Genomic DNA, 9,487 nt, shown 5'->3' on the forward strand with positions numbered 1-9,487 from the left:
TTAGTTTTTTAACTTTTGTTGGTTTTGGTGTTAGCTTTTGTCAGGTTTTGCTAGTAATGGTTGTGGGTGTTTAGTCTACTCTAAACACAATTTTGTTTAAGGACTTAATGCTTTCTCTTTTTCTGTAAAATAATTGGGCTCTTGGATGCCTTGTAAAAATCTTGTTTTAGCCTTAATCAAAAATAATTTAATGAAAAAATGCCTAGAAATAGTAATTTTAGATTTGTATTAAAATTTGTGATCTCTTTCATTGTAGTAGAGGAGGGTTTGGAAGAATAATAAAGAAGGCTTGTAATTCAAAAAATATTTTTTATTTTTTCTTCTTATGTTTATGTTAATTATTTGTGGAGTTTTGACCTTATACAAGTCAAATGTTTTCTATATGATGTTTTCTATATTGTTACTCTGAATAATAGATAATTGAAAGTTTATACTTGTTCCCCAAAAAATGGTCTATCTTAGATGGGATAAGAACTCTCTAGCTCTTTTGTAAAGCTTATTAATGGGCTACAAATTTGAAAGCAAGAAGGTGTCAAATAAAGGAGAGTTGAGAATTCAACGTGTCGACCTAATGGAAAATTCTTCTCACCTTCTTCAGTGTCGGATATCAAAGTAGTAAGAGAACATGCTCATACTTTTGTCAAACCCATTTTAATCGAGTCATTAATGCGAATTTCAGCTCTAGATAGTTTTTATCGCGCGGTGCAGACAACCGTGTCTTTCCCTTTCAAATTTCAAATTTTACAGATCCTTTACGATTTGAATTGGCATGGGAGTCTCGCATAAGGCATGGTGATCTACGTAAAAATGTTGATTTTATAAGTCAGAGTTTGAGATATTTTTTACAATGGTTGAAAGACGTACGCGGAGAGGATTTATTAATTTGGGATGCAATTAAATTAAAGCTGCTTCAGGAACTTGAAATTCATTTGCAACAAGTAATTACAGTGTTGCTAAAATCGGAGTTTGTTAATTTATTTCCTGGCAATTTCACTCTCTATTTCATAAAAAATTCTTGAATTGTTCAAGCTTCAAATTTTATATTGGGACGGGTATGGAAATTTCGCCATTAATAACAGGAGAAAGATGTTATAGAAATACACGGCAAAATTGCAAATTCAATAACTTGTAAGACAATGCAAAAATGGGGAAATTTCGTAAGCGGCGTCGATCTGTAAAGACTACTGCTTTCCTGGTTTTTGCATGTTAAGTAGAAGGAAGCATATATCAGGTAGAGTGTTACCCAAGGTATGATGAATTACTCAGTGGACACGTAGAAAACAAGGAAATTGTCCATTTTATAACACGTATAGGATTTTTTTTGGTATAAATACAATGCAATGCCCATGGAAAACATCATCATCTCCAATTATCAAAGCGAAGGAAAATATCATCTTCTTGATTTGCAATTCAGTTTTGGAGGAATAAAACAAAGCCATCATGAGAAAGACCAAGCTGAGACTTGAGGGTACATACAAGGAGTCCCATAAGAAGGAGATTCAAAAACTCCTGCAAGCCTTGGATGGAGTTATAGGGGTGGTTGAGGTTAATTTACAAGAGAAATTCGTTATGGTACACCATGATCCAACATCTCGAGATGAGTCGGCCATAGGTATATTGTTTTACATGAAACCTGCTATATGCTATAATTACTTTAAGAAAATGTTATGAAATGGTTTCGACCATTATTATGGTATAATGTGATGGGACAGACTAATCTTTATCAAAACTTATGAAGGATAAAATAAAGTCAAATGTTTTTTTCCAAATTCATAAAAATATAGTAATTTTTTTTAAAAAAATTTGTTGTTTTCCACTATAAACTATGCAGATTATGAAGATCAAATGTTGAAATTGTCAAAAAAATCTATGATGTTTTTGATTTTAAGAAAATTGATCAACATAGACATAGGGGCGTCCTATTGTGATTTCCATTAAGAATTTCTAATCATATTTTGTCGACGTTGCTGATCATAAATATGTGTGCAGTTAAAGTGCTCAGCGGGAAACGTTTCAAGGCCTCAGTTGTACAGTCCACTGACTATTAAATTTGTCTCAGTACAGCTATATTCAAAGTAAAAAGCAGCCTTTGACGAGTAGACTAATCTTGTTAATATTATCTTTGCATTGTTTATTTGTATCAAATGGGTCTGGTGGCCCATTTATGAGCAGTTCAGTAATATTATATTTGCATTGTTTATTTGTATCAAAGGAATAATAAAATTCTTATGGGGAAGGCATTTGTTTTCAGTGTATTTTGTCAATTCTATCGAAGCTCGACGTAATTTAACATGAATGTAATCATGTATTTATGGATAAGATGTTTTCCCATAATGGAATAGGATTATAAATTTAAATTGAAAGATAATTACACACGAATGTAATCGTGTACTTATGGATAAGATGTTTTTCCATAATGAAATGGGATTATAAATTTATATTGAAAGATAATTATAATTTTTATGAAGAATAAATGGTAGTTAGAATAGTTGTTATAACTAGCTATTCAGTAAGAAAATGTATTTTTATTCAGCACCCAGAGAACTCAACACTAGCAAGAATTAAAATCATATATTATCTAATAGCCAAAATAAAACGAGAAGATAAATAATTTTATTAAAGAGATATATAAATATCAAAAAGAAAAATAGCCTTCATGATGTTAATTTGATGTAATTTATTTTTCATTTAAGAAATACAGCTATTATACATTAAAATATTTATATTTAATAAATAGTGATTAATGTAGAAAAATGGGAGCTAGAAGGGGAGATGAATGGAGAAAAATTGTAATATTTCCTCCTTAATCTAGTAAACGTTGATATTATTTTTATTAAAGAAAGAAATATTATTTAGAATATTTTAAGTAATATGATGAAAATTACAATAATTTGATATTTACATTTGATTACTATAATTTTATTTTATTCTATTACTTAATTACTATTCAAAATAATAAATCTTTTTTTTTTTTAACTAATCTATATACTGATTTCACCATCAATGTCACTACTAAAGACTATTATAAACAAGTCACTACTTTCCCCACTTAGCATCCTTGATCTCCCCAACTTGGTTCATATTATGACAAAAGAATATGTTTAGAATAAGGCTGTGTCCTCATTTTTTATTTGATGTTAAACCATGACTTCTCTATGATTTCGCATGTTTTTTCTTTTATGGATCTCATTTGTTCTTTTGAGATATTATATGCAGGTCAGGGTCTTGGATTACACTTACATCAGATGGCTTTCTAATTTCATGGTCTTAATTGAAGTTTTGGATGTATCTTAGGGATTGTAATCTCTATGACATTTTTCAATGGGCTCTAGGTCTTGTCTCTAGCAGCAATCAATGAATTGTATTCATATGAGTTTTGGGCCCTTTGTAATTACTATATTCTCGATCTAAGAATCTCTAGGACCAGATTCATTAGTGTTGATAGATACTCTCTATTGATGCAGTATTTCTTCTTCTGCATTCTTTTTTATATCAAGCAGTGACTGGAGTTTTTCTTTTCTATTTCTTTTCTCTAGGAGCTTTTTTGAACCAATGATTATTAATATAAATATAATGTTTCACCAAAAAAATTAAAATTAAAAATACATTGTGTACATATACATAATAATTTCTCTTTGAGTGCTAACATTTAGTAAAATATTAAAAACTCTGAAACTATTATTTAGAAGAAAAAACACCATGGCTTTTATCCTTGATTGTGTCTAGATTTGTGCTTTTAGTTGATATTAAGACTATGTTGATAGTATGGATAGGATCTTTTGCTAATCAAACAGATCCCCTCATTTATATTTAAATGGCCTAATTGTAATCCAACATCAAAGGGTGTACATGATGGAGTCCCTGCACCCACATCATCTTTCATTGAATATCTTCTCTATAGAAACATCTTTGGATCTATATAGTGTTACAAGATGTATGCCCTTAGTCTCCATATACGTGATGTTCATTCTGGCACTTGAGTTTGCAACATGGCCTAACCACCTACCATGTTCTATAAGTCTGTTGAGTTTAACATGCATTAACATGTCAAATTTTTGGTTGAATGGCAACACATAATTGGTATCAATGCATAGGTCACAAGTTCTAACCTTGAACTTACATTAGGGAAATGGTTCAAGGTGTGCACCCTTGATCTCCTTGTCATGTCTAGTGTGGTGCTTGATCTTTAAGTTCAACAAGAACCAATATATTTGTATTTTTATTGTGTGGTGGTGGTAAAATATGACAATTAGACCCATAAAAAGTCCATCATATTACATAAGTTTTGATTTTCATACAAACATTTACTCACATTCTAATTTTTTTAAAGAATAACAACATCCACTAGATTGAGTGTGGGAAATTAATCAATAACTCACACATTTAGAAAAAAATTTCTATATTTTACTTAACAAAAAATGGGTATGACACATGTATATATAAAATAATGCATCAAAAGTATATTAGTATAAAATTTATTTAATGTATAAAAAGGTGGGGCTTTGCTCCAATTTACATAATCTCACACACTCTTGTTTGGGCTTCTCCTTGTCATTGTGCACATACCTTATTACATAAGGATGTTTCTCATAGGATGGATCCTTGCATCAAAGCATAGGTGATGTCTATGTGAGGATTTAGATAGGCAGTTTCTTGTGTTTTAGACATAGTTTTCCCTAATTTGCATAGACCTCTAGTCCATTCTTCATAATAGATCACTAAATCATAGTCAATCTTCAAAGTTGTAATTATAAAGGATCTCTTTGGCAAACTAATATGTACTATCAATTAGGATTTAAGACATCAACTAGATTTCTAACCTTGAATTCTTGTCTCATTGCAAATGCATTTTAAAGCTCCCTTTCTTTATCTCTCATTGTCCACATATTGAATTTGTTTGGATACTACTATCAGCTAAAGAAAGGATTATTTGCAAGATCATGATTTGATTTCAAGGTTTATGAGACTCTAGCCAATGTTATACAACCTATGCCATTAGCCTATGAAAACTTGGAGGAATACATGATGGATGAAAATAGTATATATCCATATGTTAAAAGATTTTTCATTTTGGAATTTGACTCTTAAGACCACAAGGAATTGCTACTTAATATTATTCCATATCCTTTTCAAGGATATTTATTTTCCATAAAATGGTCATTTCCTTTATTTGACCCATGATTTAAGACATTTTCCTTTCCAAGTTTTGGTTGAATCATTTAAAAAAATCAAATTTTAATGAGAATCTCTCATAAGGTATGATATAGAAGTTGATGGATTCAACCAATATACTATAAAATAAATACCTTAAGTACAAAATAAGCCACCAAGTGTAAAAATAATCTTATTGATTCTTTAAAAAAAATTATTACTAAATTTCCTATGAATATAGATACTCAACAAATTGAGCAAAAAAGTTAGACTACTCAAGAAGGAGATAAGGGTGTCAAGAAAAAAAGTGGTGATGTAAATGATGGTACCACACAAACTAGAGGAGACACAAAAGACAACACATTTAGATGATTTAGCTACTAGAAATAGGCCACAAGCCCAAGGACCTCTAAGTGAGGGATTGAAGGGGCAAGGACATTATGGCCAACTCAAGTAGAGTTCACTAGGTGAAAAAGATAAGGATAAAAGGAAACAATATGAGGTTCAACATCATGTGCCACAAATCTAAATAGTTATACACCAAACATCACAATAGGGAAATATTGAAGGAGAGTTATGCAATAGTTATCCATCCAACATCTAAATAGTTATGACTACATTGAAGGATAAAAAGAATAAGATATCAATAAAGTCCAATCTCGTCATGATAGATGAGCTTATTTTCATAAAAAATGTGACCCCCCATACTTTAAATCCATATTCTTCAATCACATACTTTAAATCCATATTCTCTAGAGTAATATGGAGAGTTATGCACTCAAAAGAAAGAGCAAGATCAACTCAAGAAGAAGATGAAGCATACGCAAGTTTTATTTGATGCTAAGGGCATCTTACCAAAAGTTGTTCCTAATACAACTCTGGATGAAATAGCCCCATGTTGGAACAACTAGTAATGTTCATTGATAAAGTGAATGACCCTAATGTTGATGCACACATAGAATTGATAGAGAGGTCAGAAAAGAAATTTGAGAAGTACTGGAGAAGGTAGTACAAACCATTGTAATCTAGCAAGTGGAACATTCCATTTTGGTTACCAAGCTAGAGGTTGTTATTCCGAATGTTATTTCATTTCTTAAAAAGTTATGTAACATTCCTCATATCACCCAAGAACTTAAGGAAAAACTATAGAAAATTGGTGAGAACATGAAGTCAAGTACAAATGCATTGACAACTGATCTGAGTTTATACTTTGTTCACTATTCTTGAGTGAAATTCTATACAGGGATTCAACATGAATTATTAGTGAAAGAGGTCAATATAAGGGATAAGATCAATAAAATGCAATATTTTTTATTACCTCATCTTGAGGTTATGCAAAGGTGTATTAAAAAGGCCAAGGATCTGATAGCTGCACTTGAACTATCAATTGTTTATCACATGATAGAGCTATCAGCAAAATTGAGAGTGTAGAAGCAAATATTATGTTTTATTGCACTTGGACTATCAATTGTTGATTATGGACTAGGATAGAATTAGGGTTTTTGGCTAGAAATCTCGATCGTTGGTCCCACTTCTTCTTGATGTATTTGAATCTTCTTGCAAATGATCTATAGAAACCTTGATGTGAGGGATTATATTTTTGTGCTCTAGTCTCCTGGGAATCAAAATTTTGCATCTTTGCACTTCTATTGAATTGTGACATACCGATATATCTCAATCTAAATTTAACATAGCTCTGTGGACCATTCTGTCTATTTGGATGTTCATTTGTCCAATTTTTCCAACATGATCTATCCTCTCCAAACCACCTCTGTCAATCCTTACTTCACCTTTGATCTTCATTCTTGTGCCCTCGCACCTCGCTTCTTGCCTCTACTCCTCACACCATCATGTTTTTTTTTCATTTACAAACTAGATCTAAAGGAAGTAAAGAATAAGAAAATATTTAAAAGGAAAAAAACTAAAAGAAGAATAAGAAAAATAAGGAAAAATATTTTTTTTCTTATCTTTTATATATGAATACAATTACAATATATAGACTTCTTTAAATTAAAATGATAAAGAGAAGAAAAACTAAAAAATGGATATTCCTTACTTAGCTTAAACACTAAGAAAATAAGATTTATCCAACCTATCCAAAATTATCTATAAAAATAGACAAAAACAAATTCATGAATATAGAAACAAAAATAAATAAAAATTGGTAAATTATTTGTGTCAAATGAAGAATACTCTTTGTAACCATGAGTTTCCCAAAAGCACTACTACTATAATAAGTCTACAAAAAAGAAGAAAAAAGATAGAAAATATCTAATAATCTACACAAGCATCCCCAAACAATGAATAGATGAAAAAGAAAGGCAAAACATCTCTCAATGAATGATGTAAGTGACCTAATGAGACTAATCAAACATGCAAGAATATTTTTTTATTAAAATATATAGGTATCAATTGTCTATAAAACTAATCAACTATAGAACCAAGGAAGCATCAACATGAAAATTTGAAGATCCCCTCCATAATACACATACAAAAAATGCATGACCTTGGTATGTTTATAAAAGTTATTGTGATTACTATTCACTTCAAGCCTATACTTTTTAGAAGAAGAAGTGTCAGTTAGCTACTTCATTTCCAAAAACCCTCACCTTGATACCATGTAGAGTTTTACATAACATACAAACATTGGATTTAGCTAGAAAAGAAAGAAAAAGGATGCAGGTAAAAGAGGAAAATCAAAAAAAAAAAAAGAATAATAAACTATTTCTTATTAAATTACAAATGAATACAATTACAATATATAGACTTGTTCATAGAAAAAAGTGGAGGAAAATAGGATAAATGTTAAAAATAGATTAAACACGGGGAGAATAATCTTATTCCAACCTAGTAACAATTGTCTATTAAGAATGAATAAAACAACTTCATAAATCTACTAATAGAAAAATGAAATTTGGTAAACTATTTTCTCCAACAAAATTTGATCTTCAATTTCATAGAAACTTAAACATTTATCTCATTTAGTGATATATAAAAATTTATTCTACAATTAAAATTAAAATCACTTTTTACACTTGTATTACTATGACTTTTGGAATAAATAACATGATGCCATCAAAATTTTATGATACAATATTAATATAATTAGGTTACATCTATTATTATTATTATTATACAAACAAAATCATCACTACAAGTCTTATGAAGTATGAAGATGATGTAATTTTTTTATAAGTAAATATTTTAATTACAAAGAATTTTTTAAAACTAATTTACAAGCCAGACATTATTAAATAGAAGCATTAAAAAATTTCTCTTCATCAATTAGAAGAAGAGTAATACTATATATTATTTTTCAATAAATTGATTACCAAAATAGTTCAAAAAAATTTATTAAATAATGCATAGAAAATTATCTATTACTATTACTATTGTTTAAAATTAATTTTCAAAAAGTATAGGAAATTATAATTTATTGATTAAATTTTTTATGGATGCATATTATATCATACAATTTTTTCAATGCCACATTGGTATCATTTGTGCAACATCCTCTAGACTATTTACAATTTATTCTTGGTCAACTCCATCTTTTTTTAAATTATTATTTCCTTCAAAAAAATTGCAACATAATTCAATAGTGGGAATTGTGACAACTCTTAAATAACATCATGTACAACCTTAAACCATCTTGGATCAACTTCCACTTGTGTAAGTTGGTGTTGTCTATAGACTACATATGAGTAATCTTCCCATAATCTTCCTTCTATTTTATAATCATCTTAAAGTTACTCCAATAACATATATAAATAGTGGATGAATGAAACATATTTATAAAATATTAAAAAATATATAAATTTGAAAATACAAATTTAATATATTAATGACCTACAAAGCATTTATTCATTGATCATTTCCTCACTATAAATTAGAGACATTTTCAATAATACAATATTCACATATATCCTTATAACTTCATTCTAAATAGTCTTCATGATAAAATATTACATAATACCTCCTTTGATAAAGGTCTTAAGAAATACAATGATAATTATCAAATTTAGACTGGGTAACCCAAAATAATAGACATTTAATAATTTTGTCATTATTATCCTTTTCTTGAGACATACTATTTCCCTTCTTTAAATACTATCCTTGAATGGAGAATTTACAAACTGACATTTCCTCATGTATTGTTGTTGATCCTTCTTTATTTAATTAATCTGAGAGGCTTTCTACAGTGGAAGCATTCATCAATGTAAACTTTTACAACTTTTGTAAAAAATTGACGTGTAGCTGGCTATTCAAATATATATATATATATGTGTGTGTGTGTGTGTGTGTGTGTGTGTGTGTGTGTGTGTGTGTGTGTGTG

At 29.4% G+C, this 9,487-nt stretch overlaps 1 long non-coding RNA gene across 1 annotated transcript; it reads left to right on the plus strand.

The window, feature by feature from the left end:
* The first annotated feature begins 1,374 nt into the window (after positions 1-1,374).
* On the plus strand, positions 1,375-2,250 carry LOC149566265 (uncharacterized). Its single transcript, XR_016361540.1, has 2 exons — positions 1,375-1,612; positions 1,990-2,250. It is a non-coding gene; the product is annotated as an uncharacterized LOC149566265 (long non-coding RNA).
* Positions 2,251-9,487: the final 7,237 nt, after the last annotated feature.

This window comes from Cupressus sempervirens, chromosome 3 (genome assembly GCF_028749045.1).
Source record: "Cupressus sempervirens isolate cs-2001-9-10 chromosome 3, ASM2874904v1, whole genome shotgun sequence".
Lineage (NCBI taxonomy): Eukaryota > Viridiplantae > Streptophyta > Pinopsida > Cupressales > Cupressaceae > Cupressus > Cupressus sempervirens.